The sequence below is a fragment of the Lissotriton vulgaris genome, chromosome 4_1 (assembly GCF_964263255.1).
Source record: "Lissotriton vulgaris chromosome 4_1, aLisVul1.2, whole genome shotgun sequence".
NCBI lineage: Eukaryota > Metazoa > Chordata > Amphibia > Caudata > Salamandridae > Lissotriton > Lissotriton vulgaris.
In genome coordinates this window covers 1,596,958,036-1,596,980,950 of record NC_141691.1, presented here as the reverse complement: position 1 = coordinate 1,596,980,950, position 22,915 = coordinate 1,596,958,036, and positions in this window count along the sequence as shown.

Genomic DNA, 22,915 nt, shown 5'->3' with positions numbered 1-22,915 from the left:
ATCATCAGAACCAAGAAGCGGTCCAAAAGGAGAATAAAGATTAGCAACAGTGTTAGGAATGCGTCTACGAACAGACGGAGAAGAGGAATAAAGTACAAGAGCAACAACATGAGGGCTAAAGACAGGAGCAGCAGGAGCAGTAGGAGTAGCTACAAGAGCAGAAGTAGCGGGAACAACAGCTTGAGAAGGTATAGACGGTGGAGCAGTAGGAACAGGAGCAGGTAGAGGAATAGGAACAAGGGGATTCGCAACGGCAGGACCAATGACAGGCTGATTAACAGCCGCCGGAACAACAGGTTGAGGGACAGGATGAACCACGGGAACTGCGGTATCCTGTGCATATGGAGGTGGCGATTTCAATAGATAGGACAACAAAGGGTCCTCTGCTGCTTCCTCTCCCTTCTTTTCCGTACCCGTCGGTAAAGCGGGATAACACTTATCCACAGTCATACGTTGTAATCTATCAAAAATTTCCTTTTCCTTCTCTTCTTTGTCTCGCTGAAACTGTTCTGCATTTCTCATCGTCGTAACGATACCTTCTCTCTTATTACGTTTAAGCTGCTTGATTTCTTTCTGCTTGGCTTCTTTACGCCATAACCGAAAGGAATCAAACATGGCCGGCCTTGCTTTTCTTTGGAACAATTTAGCTTCAAGATTATCTAGAATCGGGGTCTCAAAACTACTGTGAGGTGGCCAACTAAGCACACCGTCATTCTTAGTATAACGGACCCAACAATCATTGAACGTGATAGGACCCACACCATGGCGACTATATAATTCGTAAATCGGAGTTCCAACTGGAGGTATCGGACACGAGTCCTCCAATCGGGAATCCGTACCACAACCTCTAAAGCAACTGAACAAAGTACTACGGCCAGGCATCGTGCACACTAACCGAGTATCACAAACGTCAAGGGTTATTGGATTACAATGTCCCTGCAAAAGTGCAAAAACCCTCGGTTTTTGGCGACTGCAGACGTCAAATAGAACAACTAAGAGCAAAATACGAAGAACCTCAAATGCAATGGAACCATGCAACAACTAAGCACCCACAACAACAAAGGATTTTGGGAGCGACCCACAAATACTTAACTCAAAGAACAATGGCGTCACCAGGAAGGCCCGTCAATCGTCTCGCTGTACCAAGGTCTACGCCAGGCACCAAAACAGGTCTACAGTCAGGGCAGCAGTCTGTTGCAGCTGTCAGGAGGCGGGGATCTTCGCTGGAAAAGTCTTCGGGCCACTTGTTTCGACAACAGGATCGATGAAGCGGGGTGCATCTTCCCTCGGAGATTTCACACGAAGTTCCTTACGATCGTCGGGCTTTGGACCGGTACCGCTGATGCAGCCCCATGTTGGGCGCCAACTGAAGGACTGGGTTTTTCTAAGACCCAGCGGTGCCAGGGATAACACCTGAAAGCTTCGTGGGTTACCTGTTCCGGCGTACAAATGACAGAGACACGGGAAACTTCCTTCGGCGTCAAAGATTCGAGGTTTATTTACTGCAGGGAACACAGAAGTCACGAGAAGTACATAACATGTAGGTTCACGGAGACTGCTTCGACTTGTATCTGTGGATCGCTCCTTTTATACAGTTTTTCGACATATGATAACATGACAGACAAAAGGTTACAACCCGGTTCCCACAGTAAATTTCATAGGGGGTCGCTTTCATGTATTCAGGACCCGGAACATAATTACAGTAACATTTGTCGGTTCCCAACTGTAAAAGTACATCTTCCCACCATTAGTGCATTTCGTTCGGTTGTAAACGAATCAAGGAAGAGTCAGAAACAGGTGCAGAGGAAGACGAAGATAGCGAACAAATCGAAAAGAGTGTAAAAGGGGGTGGTACCAGGAAAACACGATTGCAGGGATCAAAGGGGACGTGCCTAATGAATGCACAACTGAGACAATAGACCCGTACGGCAAGATGAGCCTCGAGCGGGGCCATCTGCCTTACAGTATCATTCCCCTCGTCATAAAGACACCCTCAAAGGAACACGTGTCTTCCGCAAGAGTTTGGTAATCCCAGGGTCACGAAGCGGACAGTGTCCGTTCGCTGGCTACTTGAGGGCAAGAAACAAAATGGATGCCGTATCTAAAATGGAACCCGTGGGTTCAGATGAAGAAACCCACGAAACAAACGAACGGTTTAGGCTAGCACAGCGAAAACGCGTACACCCACTAAACTCGTCATTTGCGGTTCATAGATACCAGACTCGACCATAATCGGGCGAGTCAAAAACACCACTTACATTTATCACGGAACCTCACGGTGGCAGGGCAACACCTCTGCCAATCCACTTCAGAGGGTACATTTGCCTCCAGCCACCAGAACTGGACACCCACCAGAATATCGGCTACCAAAATATCACAATAGTAGTTGTGTATTGGTAAGTAAATATTTATTATACTTACCACCAAATGTATAGGGAACCCTCCTTTATCGCCCACCCACCTCACGCACACTTTTCCTAAAATCTCTCAATTCTTTACTAGAACCAGTAGCCGCTAATCAGGACTACACCATATTGGGTGATTTTAATTTCCATTTGGAAAATGCTAACGACAAGGATTCGCGTACACTGATCTCGGACTTCCAGGCCGCTGGTTTAGAACAGCAGATCACTACAGCTACTCATCAAGCGGGGCATACCTTGGATGCCTTATTTACCAACAATGCCCACATCACCTTTTCCACAGTACTCCCTCTTACCTGGACAGATCATCTAGCTGTCAAATTCACTATCTTACTTAAATCTTACAAGAATTTGCCCTCCAGCACCTGCCCTTTGATCCTATGTCGTGACTGGAAAAATATTGATGTCACTGCCTTACGTAACATACTGGAATCTTCGATACCCGAAGATCGATCTGATCCCCATGAAGCCTCTCAGAACTACCATGCTTGGCTATTTAAGGCATTAGACCACCTAGCTCCCCCCAAAAAAATGCAGCCAAACCGCGTCAAACCTTCTGCGGCCTGGTTCTCGGAGTCATTACGGCTCGAGAGACAACGCTGCCGAAACCTGGAGCGGCGTTGGCGCAGGAACTATGCCAGCCCCGACCGAGAGACCTACAAGAACGCGATGACCAGCTACAAAAAGCTGATCACTGCCGAAAAATGTGCTTTTTATAGCACACAAATAGAAAATGCTCTCAACTCTAACAGACAGCTCTATAAGGTAGTAAAAGATCTAGCCAATCCCCCAGCTCCACCTTCCATCGAACCATCCCAATCTTTTTGCAATAAGGTGGCAGACTTCTTTCAGGCCAAGGTTAACGATATTTTCGACAAATTCACCACAATACCGATGGCAGACGGAGTCTCTTTGGTGACTCTTCCTCGGCCATTAAAACCAATCTTAGAGGCGTTTACGCCACCTGCATCCATGATGGAATTCATAAATACTGTTAAGTCAGGATCCCCTCTGGACCCCTGCCCCCCACGTATCATTAAATCAGTTTCTGACGTAATCGCCCCAGTACTTACCAATATCTGCCAAGCTATATTTCAGACAGGTGTATTCCCCGCTATTTGGAAAAGGGCAACTGTAACACCACTCCTGAAAAAACCTGCACTAAACCCCTTAGAGCCCAAAAACTACCGTCCAATCGCCTCCCTTCCCTACCCCTCAAAAATAATCGAAAAGGTTATAAACCAACAGCTGTCGACCTTTATCGACCAGAACGATCTGCTTGATAACACGCAGTTCGGGTTTAGGAAGGGCCACGGGACAGAGACAGCTCTAATAAAAGCGTCAGAAGAGGTCAGGATTATCATGGACAGGGGCGGCGCCGCTGTCCTGATACTCCTGGACCTATCCGCGGCCTTCGACACGGTCGATCATTCTACTCTGATCGACCGTGTCGCCACCCTTGGCATTCAGGGCAGGGCCAGAGCAACGTTAGCATCCTTTCTGGCCAACAGGATACAGTCCGTAAAGATGGGAAATTTCAGCTCCCCTGATTTCTCTCTCCCGTGCGGTGTTCCCCAGGGCTCCTCGCTAAGTCCGACACTTTTCAATATCTACGTGTCGGACTTGGCGAGGGTAATTAAGTCATTTGGCATAGGGCTAACATCGTACGCCGATGACACACAATTGGTCCTGGAGATACACAAAAACGGAGAAGCTGTGGCAGCTAATTTTCAGGCAGGCATGAAGGCCATCAGCACCTGGATGAACCAGAACTGCTTAAAGCTAAATTCCGACAAGACGGAGGTACTGGTTTTTGGCGAACTAACCCCGTCTTGGTCTCCAGTCTGGTGGCCTCCGGAACTGGGTATGCCTCCACTGCCAGTAGTCAAGGTGAAAAACCTGGGCGTGCTTTTTGACAGCAAGCTCACATTCCTTGGTCACGCCAATGCCGTGGTCTCGGCCTCTTTTTACACTTTGAGAATGGTGAAGAAACTGCTCCCTTTTCTTCCTCCTACTGCTGGCAAAACCTTAATGTCCTCCTTGGTACTATCCAAGGTGGATTACTGCAACGGCCTTCTGCTCAATGCACAGGAACAAGTGGTGAACAAGCTTCAGCTTGTCCAAAATGCCGCTGCAAGGATCCTCATGGGGATTCCAAAATATGCCTCTATCTCTCCCACAATTCGGGAGCTTCACTGGCTACCTATAAGAAGCAGGATAAAGTTTAAAGCCATGTGCATCACCTACAAGGCGCTGAAAAATAATGGGCCTGACTTCTTTAAAAACGCTTTTAAAATCTACAAACCCAGCCGAACACTGCGGTCATCTACGGCCCAACAGCTCCAAATCCCCCCAACAAAAAAGGTGACATGGGGGGATAGACGTTTTGTAGTGGCGGCATCCAAATTATGGAACCAGGTTCCCTCTCAGATTAAGGAACACACTTCGTTGTTTTCCTTTCGAAAACATCTTAAAACCTGGCTCTTTAACCAGTAACATCTTATAACCCTCGTAATCTGAAATATGCTAATATTAGCGCCGAGACGCCGTAAGGCATTTGCGCGCTTTAGAAATTTTATAAATAAATAAATAAATAAATAAATATACACCTTATCAAGGTACATAGATGTGGAATTCAAAATAGTACAGGTACACTTACCTAAGTATACTTACCTTTATGGTATTTTAATAGTTGATATTCTAGCTATGATATTTGCTAGCACAAGCTTTTTTGCTCTGTATTCTGACATCCAACCACTATGTCTATATCATCTTCAACCATTGTCACAATAATCATCTCAGCGTATGTGGGCCTCATTGTATCCTTCTCAACATATGCCACTCCCAACATGCACAGTGTACTCTATATACTGCATGTCATTATTCTACTGTAATCAATCAAAAGGGAAATTATATCTGCGCTAAACGTTATTCAAAAAGAGAACCTTTAATAGTTTTCTGCTCTGCTAGTTGTCTCTTGTCCTGGCTTGCACAAGGACAGACCCCTGATTTAATATCAGAATCACTTCAGCTGAAGTACAACAAGGTACTAACATTCCATATGTACTTCACACCCAGCCCACTAGATGTAATAGTGGCATGTCATGATTTTCTGTTTACATTGAAGGAGTATTGAACTACATTTTTGTTGCACATTTATGTATATTTTTCATGAAGGACCCAAAATGTTCTAATTCACCTAAAAGTGTAGTGATAAATTACTAAAGCTAATAATTGTGTCTTTAGGTAGGCACTATGACCAGTTGATGTCAATGTCCAGCAGAATGATGAGTCCGAATAGTGATATCCAGTGTCTCTGTTTCCTCTTTCAATCCTGTATCCCATCCCCTTTTCTCTGGGTATACTGCTAGCCCACATATTCCTATGGTGCATGGTTGGCAGTGGTTACAGATAAGTGCAGAAAAATTCATGGCCCCATGGGATCCATAATTCAGGTTAGTGCATTCTGACACCTGGCCGGGAAGCCATTTTTCCTTGCCTTTTTAGCCCATATAGTGGTGGTTTATGGAACACTGGAGGAGTGATAAATTGGAGACAGCCATGCTGGCTGGTCCTCTGACAATCTGGTTTATCCGCCCCCCAGTCAAATGACGCTAGCCACCTGTCCACCTAATAACCCTGGTCATCGGCCAATGAGATGGCCCTGACCATCTACAAACAAGATGCCCGCATACACACTGGGGCAATTAACCAGACAGCCCAGGCATAATGGAGCCCCCCAACCAGAGTGCCCCGGGCCACTAGAGTGCCTAGACATGACTAAATGTGCAGGCTAGAAGGTCCAAAGCCCTAAAGTCACCAACCAGGTTTTCCCCAGCGGAGGCATCGGTGGAGAGGATCCATGTTTCCCCTAGCCATTCATAGCCTCTCCTGCAACACTTACTCTGGTGCATCTGTAAAACCCCCAGAAGCCAGGCCATTTCCTATGCTGTCCCCCTAAAGTGACTCATGTACAAATGCTGTAGCTTTTCATTCTACATTTTACCTTGGTTTTAATTTCCCTTCCACATTGCCGCACCTTAATTGTGCCCCGCACCGCTATTTTGGCAGCTTGTCCCTCGCGCTTTCTACTCTTGTGAGCGCCATCTTGGGGGGGATTCAGGGAAGCTCACGCCTCACTCTGCGCTCTAGCAGTCAGGTGGACTGGCTAGAGACAGTCTTTGTGCATCACCTGCTTAAGGGCTGACCGAGATAGGAACTGCCTGTTAGGCTCCTCACTACTGCGCGCTGCGCTTCGCTCTAAGACGCTTCAGGGCTTTTAAATATTCCCGTTTTGTCGTATTATTTGTATTTGTTTGGGACTACATTTTACCTTGGTTTTAATTTCCCTTCCGCATTGCCGCACCTTAATTGTGCCCCGCACCGCTATTTTGGCGGCTTGTCCCTCGCGCTTTCTACTCTTGTGAGCGCCATCTTGAGGGGGATTCAGGGAAGCTCATGCCTCACTCTGCGCTCTAGCAGTCAGGTGGACTGGCTAGAGGCAGTCTTTGGGCATCACCTACTTAAGGGCTGACCGAGATAGGAACGGCCTGTTAGGCTCCACACTACTGCGCGCTGCGCTTTGCTCTAAGACGCTTCAGGGCTTTTAAATATTCCCGTTTTGTCGTATTATTTGTATTTGTTTGGGACTACATTTTACCTTGGTTTTAATTTCCCTTCCGCATTGCCGCACCTTAATTGTGCCCCGCACCGCTATTTTGGCGGCTTGTCCCTTGCGCTTTCTACTCTTGTGAGCGCCATCTTGGGGGGGATTCAGGGAAGCTCACGCCTCACTCTGCGCTCTAGCAGTCAGGTGGACTAGCTAGAGCCCTATTTAAACCCGATATGATGGCGCACAGCGCGTGCACGCTGCGTGTGCGCCCCAGTGACGCCGGAGTCACGCCAGAGTCCACCCCGTCTATGCCCGTCCGCGCTGAGGACGGCCTGGACGGCTGGTCGTCGGGTCGCCTCGAGGACAAATCTACGGTTGTCAGGTACTCTAGTTACGACCTGCTTAGGCTAAAACCATCTCGGCTCCCATGTCACTTTAAAATCTCCCTGGAGGATCTCTCTGACCCTCTATGCTGCGGGTGTTCCCTTGAGGGCTCTGGGGGCTCCAGCCTCCATCTGTCACCCTACCCATCGGGACACTACATTAACAAAAGAGGCAGTACTGTGAGAGAAGACGGCTTCCTCATTAATGCTCGCTTGCTAATCAAGCATAATATTGCTTTCAAGGATTTTGTGCTGGATAGAAAGCCCTCGTGGGTATTTGTCACTGAAACATGGGCAAAGGATTCTTCTGGCCCAGACCTTGTTGAGGCAGTTCCAGAGGGCTATTTTTTGGCCCGGCTGGATAGAAGAGGTCGGGTAGGAGGAGGGCTGGCTATCCTCTATAAAGATAGCTTTAATTGTCACACCTTACCTTTATCGGATCCTCAGGATAACTTCCAGGCCCTGTATTTCTCTCTAAAGGGCGTTTATGAAACCCCATTTAATGGGATCCTGATCTACCGTCCCCCCGGCCCCAGAGCTGATTTTGGACAACAGCTATTTCACATCCTTGAACCCTATTTTGGCCGTGAACATCTAACGGTCTTGGGAGATTTGAACTATCACTTAGAGAAGTTGGAGGCTAGTGATACTCTCTCCCTGTTGGATGCCTTGTCTGCCTGTGGGCTGAATCAGCTTGTGAGAGGCGCCACCCATCAAGCGGGCCATACGCTTGATGGGGTCTTCTCCAATGACGACAGGTTGGTTGTAAAGGACCCCCTTCCCCTCTCGTGGTCGGATCACTTTGCTGTACCAATTGAAGTGACCTGTCTGATTGTTGACAGGAACGAAAAGGTCCCGAGTAAAATGGAATCACGGATAAATTTTAAAAATATCTCTAATAGCTCCCTTGCCCCCTGGATTTCCAGTATGTCCACCTCCCAAGAGGAAGACGTTCATCTGGCAGTCTCGCAGTTTGAAAAGGCTGTTACTACGGCTTTTGATGAACTGGCCCCTGCCCGGTCGCGTTATTCGGCGAGGAAAAAACCGTCGGCTCCGTGGTTCTCTGAGCACCCAAGGCTCCTTAGACAGGGAGTCAGGAGACAGGAGCGTCTCTGGCATACCAGCTGGGATCTGAGGGACAAAGAGGCACATAAGATCTTATTGAGGGGCTACAAGGTGGAGGTAATAAGGGTGAAACAGGAATATTTCACAGCTCTCACCATTTCACTTTCCTCCCCGAAAGAGCTCTTCAAGATTGTTGACTCTCTGACATCCCTGCAGATCCCGGACCCTGTTATTGCCTCTCAACAACTCTGTAACAACATAGCTCTTTTCTTTCAGACTAAGATCGCTGATATTTACTCAGCTTTAGAGCTGCAGAGGACTCTCACTACTGAGCCCTCTGTCCCCTCTGTTTCCGCACCAGTTCCTGCTGAGAACTCCTCCTTGGGGCGCCTGGCCTCCTTTCCTCCTCCCTCTCTTCAGGAATTAGAGAACCTCCTGAATAAAACTAGATCTGGCTCCCCATTAGATGCCTGTCTGCTTAAGATCCTCAAGCAGTGCAGGGAATCTCTCCTGCCCCCTCTTGTTGAGATCATGAACAGGGCTATGAGGGACGGCATCTTTCCTCAGCAATGGAAGAGGGCAGTGGTAAAGCCGTTGCTCAAGAAACCATCTCTCGACCCTGGGGTATTAAAGAACTTCCGCCCTATTTCACTGCTCCCTGCTCCTGCGAAGATGCTGGAAATCCATCTGAATAAGCATCTCGCAGGCTTCGTCGAAAGCTCTGGTCAGCTGGATTACTCGCAGCATGGCTTCAGGAGGGAACATAGCACCGAGTCGGCCCTCACCATAGTGCTGGATGATATCCGCACACGAGCCGATGGGGGCCAGGCCACCCTCCTGATCCTGCTAGACCTCACAGCTGCCTTCGACTCCCTTTCTCCCTCGGTCTTAACATCACGCCTGAGAGAGATTGGGGTTGAGGGGTCTGCCCTGTGTTGCTGACCTCTTTCCTCGACTAGAGAGAGCAGAGGGTGAAGCTGGGGGATTTTCTATCTCCATCCCTGTCTGTGCATTGTGGGGTCCCTCAGGGGTCGGCATTAAGTCCGACCCTTTTCAACATCTATGTGACCCCTCTTGCCAGACTGATTAGATCTTTCGGGATGGAGGTAGTCTCCTACGCCGACGACACCCAGATCCTCGTCTCTTTCTCCCAGCCGGCCAGCTCGGCTGCCTCCAAGTTTAGATCTTGCATGGAGGCAGTCGCCCAATGGATGATCCACAATTCATTGAAATTAAATGGGGAGAAGACGGAGGTCATGGTGTTCGGAGGAAAAGAAGAGATATGGTCGGCGAACTGGTGGCCGGACTCACTGGGAGGTTGTCCTGTCCCTGCTACATTAGCTAAAAACCTAGGAGTCCTGATTGATCCTACCCTCAGCATGCGTCAACAGGTCAAGAGAACAGTTTCAACCTGCTGGGGCATAATCTATGTACTGAGGAAGATTAGACACTATCTCTCTCAGCAGGGGAGAAAACAAGTTGTGGTTGCACTCATTGGCTTCCGTCTGGACTATTGCAATGCGCTGTATGCGGGACTAAACAAGGGTCTGCTGCAGCGCTTGCAAATGGTCCAGAACGCGGCGGCCAAATTTGTATTAGATCTGCCCAGATGTGCCTCGGCCACCTCCGCCAGAAAATCCCACCCCAGGGAGGCGCTGTGCTTCAATCCCACTAGGATCAATGCTGCATGAGTGCTGGTTCGGCCCCAGGACAACTTTAGCTTGGCTAAAAAATAATCTGCCCAATGGAGTGGAGAGTCTGTCAAACTATATTGTACAAATATTAATGCTAGTTAGAAAGAAAACATGGAGGAGAAAAAGTGAGTATTCGCACATTTGAGTTGTTTCCTTTACCCCCTAGCTGCGGCGGCTATTCCGCCGCAGTGCTAAGGGGGAGCGGGAGCCGGCGGCGCTCCCGTACTCGTGACGGAACCGCTCTGTCACGAGCCTCGGGTGGGCTGTGCTTGTGACGGAACGGTTCCGTCACGGCCCCGCCCGCTCAATAGAACGCTAAGCGCAGGCGCGGAATTAGCGCCACGCAGGCACGGCAAGTGGGCCGTGACAGAACGGTTCCGTCACCAGCACAGCCCACCCGAGGCTCGTGACGGAACGGTTCCGTCACGAGCAAGCAAAGGGTTAATATATGCACTAAACCAGCATTTGTGGCGCTTCAATGTTGAAGTGAATGTCCATGTAAGTCGCTCCATTGGCACCAGCACTCTTTCTGGTCTCCCCAAACCCCCATCAATTCTTCTTCTCTGAGAAATATTTTCAAACATAAAGACCACGTATCTTCCTTCTTTGCACAAGCATTACAATAAAAAAGCACTATGCGGTACTCGCATACAAGGGTACAGTTGGGAGTATGACTCAATGAGTTGACCCTTTGCAATTGTCTGTGAGTCACAAGTTTGAACACAGAACTGACAAAAAGCGACGTATAAAGTGCTGTTTAAAGTCACTCCCCAGACTACTGAAATGCATGGCAATGCATAGATAATGGCAACATGAGGGCTGCATGAATGCTAATTTAAAATAGCAACATAAAAACAAGTCTTAAAACTTGAGGTTTGTGTCCTATAATGATAGAAGTACATCAGTAAATGAATTATACCATTTAACAAATATATGTGCAAAATTTGGTTTTGAAAAATTAGTTTTACCTGAATTTGTTTTGTTTTATTTGGTAGTTGAGTGAGAGATGGGCTACATGGGTATTTTTTTATTTAAACTTTGTTCCTTATATAGGAAGTGAGTATCATCTCCCTGTACTCTCATCGGCTTCCTCCTTTCTTTATTTGTCTTACTGCTTTGTATTTCATTTTGCCATACTTTCGTCTACTCTGGTGGCTGTGTTTTATGTATTTTTGATATGGACCCAGCCCTGCCTCCTGCCAATCATCAGAGGCAGAAATATCAATTAGCTTTCTTTTTATTACAAAGTACAGCACTTTCTAAGTATACTTTTTTTTTTTAAATTTTTTATTGAACATAGCAATGGATGATCAATGGTACAATGCATCTTTACAATTTTCTTTTTCAATAATCATTTCAATGGTTAAACAGAAAAAAAAAAACCTTAAAAAAAATAATAATAAATAAATAAATAAATAAGAAAGACACCTATATACATATATATATCAGACATGAAAATTAGGAAAAGGGGAAGAGATTCATCGAGCACAACAAAAAAGGAATACAAATAACAATTTAATCAAGAAGGGTCTGTGCAAAATCCGCAATTTATAAAGTGTCATTGCAAAAAAGTGCAAAAACCTGCAATAAAGTGCTACTGCATGTGCAAAAAACTATGATACAGCGGTATCTAAAAGAAGTGCTAGTGCAGTTAAATGTATTTACCCTTTCTTTATCTTTATCCTTCTTTTGCTGCTCATCCCTCCTTCAGTTGTTCCAAATCCCCAAAATATTTCCAATTCCTTTCAAATCTCTTAATAGAACCTACTCTGCCCGCATATGCTTTTTCAAAGAGACAGGTTCCCCTCATCTTATTAAACCATTTTATAAGTGATGGAATTTCCCTTGATTTCCAGTTTTGTAATATTAAAGAGCGAGCGATCGCACATGATATAAATATAAATACCTCCTCCGATTTGTTGATATTGCTTCTATCCTTGCTTATGCCAAACAAGGCTACTTCTACCGTGGGCGGAAATGGTTTTCCAATGGCCAATTCAATTTGCGCAAATATCTCTTTCCAGAAAGACTCCATCATCGGGCAGGCAAAAAAAATATGATACCATCCTCCCTGACAAAAAGCGACGTATAAAGTGCTGTTTAAAGTTACTCCCCAGACTACTGAAATGCATGGCAATGCATAGATAATGGCAACATGAGGGCTGCATCAATGCTAATTTAAAATAGCAACATAAAAACAAGTCTTAAAACTTGAGGTTTGTGTCCTATAATGATAGAAGTACATCAGTAAATGAATTATACCATTTAACAAATATATGTGCAAAATTTGGTTTTGAAAAATTAGTTTTACCTGAATTTGTTTTGTTTTATTTGGTAGTTGAGTGAGAGATGGGCTACATGGATATTTTTTTATTTAAACTTTGTTCCTTATATAGGAAGTGAGTATCATCTCCCTGTACTCTCATCGGCTTCCTCCTTTCTTTATTTGTCTTACTGCTTTGTATTTCATTTTGCCATACTTTCGTCTACTCTGGTGGCTGTGTTTTATGTATTTTTGATATGGACCTAGCCCTGCCTCCTGCCAATCATCAGATGCAGAAATATCAATTAGCTTTCTTTTTATTACAAAGTACAGCACTTTCTAAGTATACTTGTTAAAGAATAAGGAACAATTTTGTAAGTAATGTTTTAATTTTTTAAAATTTCAAATGACACTTTACCAAACTGACACAGCCCATCACAACTGCATAACCCAAAAGTGACATTTGATAGGACACTAGTATCACCATTTGTCATCCAAAGAAGCATAATATATTGATACATGTGCTAGTCAAAAGGTGCATGAGAGTCACTATACCTGACACAGGCATCATACTACCTACACCCAAGCATCAGTCTTACTTCACAAAAGTGTTTCTCATTGGAAACTGTCCAACTCTACACAAGGATTATCTTTTTCCACACAAACGCCATTTTACAGCAACAAAAATGGAACCCACCATTCCATTAAAAAGTACTAACTTTCGTTTTGGCTTTTACCAATATGTACTCACACATGCATCACCATTCTGAAAAAATTGCACATGCCAAACCTCTTAGGAGAAACCGGGACACTCCCTCTGAACCTTGGTTCACAGAAAACCTAAGACTGCTTAAACAAGCATGTTGTAGGCAGGAAAGAAAATGGAGGCATCATTACGAGTATTCAGAAAAAAAGAGATAGAAGCTTCTTTTAGCCTCATACAAAAATTTGATTTTTAAACAAAAATTAAAATACTTCACTGAGAAGATAGAAGCAGCCACAAATTCCACAAAAGATCTTTTTGCAACTGTTATACAGCTATCTAAACCTCTTGAAAATGGGTTTCAGGGAATGGACCAAAACTTCTGTGATTCACTGGCTTCCTTTTTCAAGATAATGTCAAGTCGGTTTTTTATCTTTTTTCCTCTAATCTTTTGACTGATTACAATGACTCCCAAATTAACAAGCATTTACAATGCAACGGTTTCGCCTTTGGAGAAGTTAGAGCTATTGGCATTGTAAATGACAAAATTTGTATTTATGTGTTGGTTTTAAAAACAGATAAATAAATGGCATTGTCATTTACATTGCCAATAGCTTAATCTCTCGCAAATGTGAGAACTATTGTACCCTACGGACGAGCTCAGCAGACAGCAATTACTACCACCCACACACACACCCAGAGCCACACACACACACCCAGAGCCAGCCACACACACCCAGAGCCAGCCACACACACCCAGAGCCACACACACACACACAGAGCCTCCCCACACACACAACCAGAGCAGTCACATACACACACCCACTGGAGCAGTCACACACACACACTGGAGCAGTCACACACTGGAGCAGTCACATACACACACACAAACTCTGGAGCAGTCACATACACACACACCCTGGAGCAGTCACACACACACACACTCTGGAGCAGTCACATGCACGCACACACTGTAGCAGTCACACACGCACACACTCGGGATCAGTCACATACACACACATACCATTTACTAGCCAGCATAAACCTTAGAATTGTAATGATGATGGAGTGTCAGCAACGCCTGCGACCTAGTATTCCACTAGAGCAGCGCTATGGTTGGAGGTGGGGCGGACTTTCCACCTTTAATATGCTTTGAAAGCTTACACAATTGAACATAATGACAAATGAGTTGAATGCACCATTTTCTCCCAAATTGTCTTGGGCGTAGAATCCCTAAATGCCCCCCTTTGTAGTAGGGTGGCTTACTGGGAGCTGGTTTGAAAATTTGCCAAGGGTGCTTTGGGTTCCCAGTTCGGCCCCGAGGCTGGGAGAGGTACAGGGGAGGTGATTAACTCAAAGGCTTATCATTCGCTCCGTTGACAGGTCACGAGTGCTTGGCCTCGCCTAAAACACTGCAGGATTGAACCACACTACACGCGTTCCAAATCCCAGCAATAGACCGAGAACACAATATTCCAACGCTGCACAGGTGTGCATACCCAGCAATAGTCTACTTACCACTCTATACCAAAACACATTTTAAACACCGAGCAGCATCATGCCCTCACCAATGTAACAAAACAGAATGGGCAAACAGCTGCCAAGGCACATTCACGCCGTCCGCACCGTAACACAAATACAACGACTGACAACCCCATCATCCAACAAGACACCATAAGCATACAGTTGGTTAAGTGTTAACTAAATAGGATGAACTGCATCCTCTCATGAATCTACAAAATAAGCCTTTAAAACAAAGTCATACCACACCCAGAAGAGCACAGCACCACAAGGCCCAAAGTGAACAGCAACTATATAAATCTGTGCACTCCAGCCTTATAAGGAAAATCTGTGCACTCCAGCGTAAGAAAAAGGACAAGTTCTTGAGTAAAAACTTAATACCACAAGCATAACACTAAAGTTGTGAGACCATTGTACTTGTCTATTGCGTTCAAATATTACATTATCGCAGACTAAATTGAACATAAAATCGTCAGCTGCACTTTTCACACGGACAGCGGGAGGGGGGCGGGCAGGCACACGGACAGCGGGATGGGGGCGGCAACGGGGACACGAACAGCGGGGGGGGCAGGAACAGGAAGAGGGACAGCGGGAGGGGGGCGTGGGAACACATGGAAAGCACTCACCTGGACCTGGACTTCCTCCTGGGGCGGTCGGCCGCGGGATGACGAAAAGAAACCTCGACGAACACAAAAATAAACCCCGTCCACCGCCGCACTGACGTGTCCAAAGGGGCCGGATGAGAAAAATTCTCAGAAACGCCCACGAGTCGCCTCGCAGGATGACGGACGCCTCTTTTTGCCAATGGCTAGCATCCATTTATGGAGCTAGCCAATGGGAGACAGAGGCGGGACTAATCCCCCGAACCGTTGGAGAATACGGAAAATCCAATAGGGCAAGAGGAAGATGTCCAATGGGGTGTCCCGAATCTAAATCTGACACCGGTCAAACGGTGGACGAAAGATATATTGCTATTAAATTCATTATGCTTGGAATATGGGTTTAGGGCCCTTAATGGAAGGACAAAGAGCGACCAGGGAGGCATTTGCACATTCGACAATGGTCATAGTAAAAGTAGAATAGACTATGTCATTTGTAGCCTTAATTTATGGCATGGGATACGTGATATGGAAATAAAGGGTAGATTGGAAAGCGATCATAATCCCCTTTTTGTCACCCACACTTGGTGGACGGCCACGCCAGACAAGTCACAATCGCGAGGTGAAGTATTACCTGCTATGACCAATGACATGCGTAGAGTCAAATGGCCAAATGTGCTGGCGAACGTAGCATCCATGGACTATATAAGTTCCGAGGTGGATACTGCAATCGCCGCCATGGAGATAGCAAATCCCGTAATTCCTGGGTCCGCCTTAACGACAGCTATACATGATAAGTTATTTTCCCTTTTAAAACCACATTTCGTGAGATTGACTAAGGCAAATAGAAAATCCCCACCCAAAATGGCTAGGTGGTTTAATAAGCAGTGCAGGGTAGCTAGATTGGAACTGGGTAGAGCAATCAGAAGTAGGGACAGGGTTTTGATTGGTTTAGCCAGGAAACACTACAATGTTAGTATTCGTCAGGCTAAGAAAAAGTGGGACGAAGAATATTGGGACGAATTGCTGGAGGCCTCGGGGGCAAGGGATTCCAGACTTTTCTGGAAAATTGTGAAGTGGGGCCGAGGTGGTACCCCAAACAACCCTGATAACAATGTCGATGAAACATCCTGGGTTGAGTATTTTAAACCCCAGTATGCAGAGAGCAGGGAGACCGCGGTTACGGAACCAATTCCAGTTGTATTTTGTAAGGAAAGTTTGTTTTCCAACAAAGAAGCAGAATTGGTAATTTCCTCTTTAGAAGGGGGAAGGGCACCGGGTTTAGATGGGATACCCTCTGACATATTTAAAAATGATAAGGTACGGTGGGCCAGGTATGTGACCCTACTGGGAAATGCCGTAGCAAAAGGGGCTGTAATCCCAGAAATATGGAAGGGTGCAATAATTATACCTATCTATAAGAAAGGTGATCGGTCACTCCCGGCCAATTACAGGCCAATAAGTTTGATTGCCACTGTCCAAAAAGTGGTGGGGACGATGGTGGTAAACAAACTTATGGACTGGGTAGAGGAGAACAATGCTCTTTCCCCTTACCAGGCAGGTTTTAGGCGGGCGACCAGCACGGTAGATCAAATATTCCGTTTTACCATGTTGCGGTGGGGGACGGTGCTCCTTGGCGAGGGCAGCCTGTATGTCTCTTTTGTAGACTTGCGGGCTGCCTTCGATTTGGTCCCAAGGAGCAAGCTTTGGGCAGTTTTGAATGGGATAGGGGTCCCACCTGAGTTGCTCACTCTGATAATGCGACTCCATGAGTGTAACTTTGCCAAAGTCCAATGGGGGCTGAACGGGGAATCCACTGATGACTTTCTGGTCGAGCGGGGAGTACGGCAGGGATGTGCAATGGCACCCCTGCTCTTCTCCCTATTCATCAATGGAATTGTGGATAGAATGTTGGACGCAAGTGTGGATGCACCTTCGCTAGCGGGCATCAGGGTCCCGATCCTGATGTTCGCTGACGACACCCTAATTGTGTCCAAAACCCCAGCTGGACTGCAGCGTGCTCTAAATATATTCGATACTTTTTGTAGGGAGCATGGCCTTGAAGTTAATGCTGGTAAAACTAAGCTGATGGTTTTCTCCCAAAGGCGTAGACCCCAACCAAGGGTATCCCTGAACAACATCGAGCTTGAGGTAGTAAAGGTTTTTACCTATCTTGGGGTTGAGATATCGAGTAAGCCAGGTTGGTCTCGCTATATAGAAAAGGCGGTATTGAGACACCAGCAGATTGCAGGGGCGCTTCGGTTAGAGCAAGTAAAATCAAAAACTAGGCCTATAAAACCGGTCCTTTTGGTCTATGATGCCAAAGCTCTAGGGTCAGCCCTGTATGGGGCAGAAGTATGGGGTTTTGAGAGGTTCCCTACTTTACAAATATCAGAAAATAGGTTTCTGAGGGGAATTACGGGTCTCCCCCAGAGCGCGCCATTAATCCCGCTTGGACTTGATCTAGGGAGGAGATCGGTTAGTGACCGAGCTCGATTAAGGCCTATCCTTTATTGGAGACGGCTTTGGACAACCCCAGAGATCCGACACTATGCTGATGGGTTTTTAGCCTTAATTAAATCAGATACTTTCCATAAAATATCATGGTTGAAGACACCAAGGGTTGTTCTTGGTGAACTTGGTCTCCCTAATCTTTGGGACAATCCCTCTGGGGAAGTATTCCCAAGCAAAAACACCACTAAGACCATCTACTGGGATTATATAGGAGAAAGACTCTGGAGGAGTACACAAGCCGAAACAATGGGGGGTAGATTTCTGGAAATTAAAACGAGACCTGTATTAGAACAATACTGGGACAGTATTACTGTCCCGATAGCAAGTCAGAGGGAAATCCCTGGAGTGCGCTAGTAGACTTAATATACCATTATCGTTACAGTTACACTTGAACATTTAAATAGCAGACACCTATAGTTTGCTGTGCTATAGGGGAAACTTAATAATAATTTCCACAGAGAAATAAAGTCGTTCACAATCTATTTTTAATAAAAACCATACATTGAACAGTAAAAAAGCAAGACAATTAAAATTTCAAAGAAATATTCTTTGAAAAGTAAAAATACATAGAATCAATATCTCATATGCACAATTAGACAATACAGCAATTAAAATTACAGGGCAAAGAAATACATACATGACATATCTGCAATTCATAAACAATTAATAATGAAAAACACACTACAAAATAATTAACCCCTAATATGACTATGGCTCCTAGATGTTTTTGCCACTATTGATCTATAGATCCAAAGGCCTATGATTACATTGACTTTCGTAAACAACTGTGACAATAATACATGTACATCCAGTGTGTACTGGGCCCTAATTGGATTCTTTATTTAGGAAATGCGTCGACGCGTTTCGGTGCAGTACATTTGATTCTGTGGCACCTTCTTCAGGACTTCTTGGTAGGGGTTTCCTGTGTCAAGAGAATTTCGGATTTTACTTTCTCTGTTTAGGGAGAAAAGTAATGTGTCAATATCTGTTCTTTTGGATTATGGACTGTTCATAGTTCAAGTCATCTATATTACTTAGATAGTTTCTATGGTCTCTTATTTACCTATACGGTACAGCAACAGACATCTAGCTACTGCCTCTGATCTCTCATTGACATGTATAGTATACATCACAGAGGTATATCGGGTTTACCTATGGGTATTTCAAACCATTTTCATACTGTACAAGTGTTATACTTAGTCCGTTGTTATAATACTCTGTATATTAAGTCTACTAGAGCACTCCAGGGATTTCCCTCTGACTTGCTGTCACTGTGACCTGTTCCCTGGTGTAAGTGGGGTACCCTCTCTTTTGAAATCTTACTGTCCCGATAGACAGGAAGTTATTTTTCCAATTAAGGTCGGGCTCCCTCCCCTTGAGATCATTGACGGGTAGGTGGAGGAGTTCGAATACCACATGCTGCCCGATGTGTGGTGCAATTAACGAAAGCATAGCCCACTTTTTATTTTTGTGTGAAGCCTATGCAATCCCAAGGAGAGCATGGCTGGCCACAGTTTGTAGAAATCTTGGGGTATCTAGCGGTGTTGAGGGGTTAAGAATTATTTGTACCTCCACTGACATGCCTATTGTGCTGGGAACAGCAAAGTACTTGGGGTGGGCATGGTCCATTAGGCGGAGGGCTTTATCCCCCAACATGAATTGAAATTTTTATAGCAGTTTTTATTACTTTTTTTGTTAAAGCTTGCACAACTGTTCAAAATGTATTTTTATGTATGAAATATGGATTTTTACTATTATGTATTTTAAAATGTATGTTTGTGCTTTTATGAGTCTATAACTCGAATAAAGCTTTAAAAAAAAACAAAAAAAAAAAAACTAATCCCCACACTGTAGGAACATAAGATTTCTCCTGGGCGGAGCTAGTGCTCCGGCCCAGGCGAAACCTAAAAATAATGAATGTCACAGTGACTCCCAAACTATTAATCATGAATGTAAGGTCTATTTAACTTCTTTTGCTGAACTTTCTCAGGACCAAACTAAAACCATTCTCTTGCAAAGTCAGGATCTCCGTAGGGTCCATGCCCACCGAAATTTTTGTATTTAGTAGCTGACACTATTTCGGACCACAAACAAAAAATTTTAATCTATGATTGGGTCAGGAAAATTTCCCAGTGTCTGGAAGATAGCTTACATTCTTCCTTTAATCAAAAAAGCTAACCTAGATCCTTTAGATCCTGGGAACTACTGTCCCATTTCCAGATTGCCTCTTCTGGCAAAAATAATTGAAAAAGCACTTAACTCACAGTTGACCGCTTTCATTGAGGACCAGAGCCACCTAGATCCTTGCCAATTCGGATTTAGGAAACATCACAATATAGAATTGGCATTGATAAGTGCGTCGGAACACATTAGATTGACATTGGATGTAGGGGTAGTGCAATGCTGGTCCTAGTGGACCTCTCAGCTGCATTTGACGCCATAAACCACCAAATCCTGCTGAATAGACTGGAGGATATTGCTTTGGTCAAATAATTTCTGTCAGACAAAATTCAGTTTGTTGCAGCTGATAATTTCAAATCCTTGTCCTTCTCTCTACTTGCGGCGTCCCCCAGGATTCGTCTCTTAGCTTGACCCTTTTTAACAATATTGTGGCCCCTTTGGCCAAACTTAATAGATTATTTGGGTTCTCTGCAGTTACCTATGCAGATGATACCCCAATTAGTGATCTCTGTGTCATCTAATATTTCAGAGACAGAAAAGCGTTTTTACAACTGTATGCAGGAGATCGGAATCTGGATGGCCCAGAACTGCTTAAAGTTGAATTCAGGCAAGACCGAGGAACTTCTCTTTAGGAAGGACCTGTCCTTTTGGTCCCAAGACTGGTGCCCACCTGAACCTGGCCAACTTCCGTAGCCAGTTACGAAGGTAACATTTTTTTCAGTTATCTTTGATAATCAGCTGACCTTTGAAGGGCATGTAAATACAATCAATTCTGCCTCCTTCTCGCTTCTAAGTGTTTTGTTAGTTAACATGTTCAATAAGTATATTGGAGGTCTGCACAAGTGTACGGAACTGACCCGCAATTAGCGATGTAACGCTATGAAGACAAGCTGCCTGCCTCCGGGTTGTTGGCTGAATAGCAGTGTACCACTTGCTGAAAATAATAAAGGTTTTTGAAACTTTAAAAAAAAAAAAATTCTGCCTCCTTCTATACTAAGAAACTTTTACGAAAGATCTTTCCTTTCATTCCGAAGGACCTGCTAAAAATAGTAATTTCTGCTCTGATACTCACAAAAAATTGGCTATGCAAATCTTCTTTTCGTAAACATAAGAAAAAAAAGTCTAAATAATTTTCAGGACCTTCAGAACTCAGCCGCTTCGCATATACTAGGCATATGCAAAAGAGAATCAGTTTCAGCTACCCTTCCGCTTCTCCATTGGTTACCTATTGAGAAGCGTATACAGTTTAAGGCCCTGTGCATTGCTTTCAGGGCTCTTCATTAATTCTATTCTTCCAGATCCCTCCACACAAGAACAAGCACCTCACTCAGGGAGGTCCCACTACCATAGACATACTAAAATACTTGCAGAAATGTACTTTTAAGAATAAGTTTTAGTACAATTTTATTTAGTTCTTGCCAAGCAAAAAGCTTAGGGGCATATTATCAAGGGGGTTTATCTCCGCTTTTTTGGCTTTAAAAGCCAAGAAAGCGGAGATAAAATTATCTCCCTATTACCAAGCTGTCGCTAACACCAGTTAGCGACAGCTAGTAGGAGATAGCGACCATCTTGGGCCCCACTTTGCATGTCAGTGATATTTATCACTAATGACATGCAAAGTGGGCGTGCCAAGATGTTAGAGACTGAAAACAGTCGCTAACATCGCTATCTCCTATTACCAACTTTTGGAGATATTCGTGCTAAGCGGGAATATCTCCAAAAGCTAACACCTGCCCTGAGCAGTTCTTAGCCATGTTATCCAATGGGAGGTGGATAACATGGCTAAGAGCATTTGCTCGATAATGCATGAATATCGCTGACTTTTCAGCGATATTCATGCATTTCGGCCGTTTTTTATCGCATTTGCGATAAACCTTGTTAATAGCAAGGTTTATCTGCGATAAAAATCGCCGATGTGCGGCGATAATTTTTGTCTCTAAACAAGTTAGAGACAAAAATTATCGCTAGTTGTTGGTAATATGCCCCTTAATTTTGTAAAAGGTTGAATAAATTAGCGTATTCCCAGAATATATGAGGAGGAGAAAACACTAAGGGGCATATTATCAAGGGGGTTTATCTCCGCTTTTTTAGCTTTAAAAGCCAAGAAAGCGGAGATAAAATTATCTCCCTATTACCTAGCTATCGCTAACACCAGTTAGCGACAGCTAGTAGGAGATAGCGACCATCTTGGGCCCCACTTTGCATGTCAGTGATATTTATCACTAATGACATGCAAAGTGGGCGTGCCAAGATGTTAGCGACTGGAAACAGTCGCTAACATTGCTATCTCCTATTACCAACTTTTGGAGATATTCGCGCTAAGCGTGAATATCTCCAAAAGCTAACACCTGCCCTGAGCAGTTCTTAGCCATGTTATCCAATGGGAGGTGGATAACATGGCTAAGAGCATTAGCTCGGTAATGCATGAATATCACTGACTTTTCAGCGATATTCATGCATTGCGGCGATTTTTATCGCATTTGCGATAAACCTTGGTAATACCAAGGTTTATTTGCGGTAAAAATCGCCGCAGCTCAGCGGTAAATGTTTGTCTCTAACCAAGCAATAGCGATAATTATCGCTATTGCTTGGTAATATGCCCCTCTATTAATTAAAGAAAAGAATCCAGGCTGAAATAGTGGGGACTATAGTATGAATAAAGCAAGTTGGACACGATACAAGTTTTTGGTGGTAAAAAATCCTATGATTCTTATTGAGAAAAGGGTAACCTCCAAGCATTTAAAAAAAAAATGCATCATTATCAGAGTTTCATGACGCTCCCCATGAGGAAAGCCTTTGTTCATAGTGGCACACAGTTTTGCCTGGTAACTATGCCCACCAGTGTTGTCAATACCAGAGTCCCTGTTAAAATCTATGAATGAATTACCAGGTATTACACACCTGAGTGTCCTCTTAAAAATGTGAAATTACTAGAGACATAATGAATAACCTTCCCG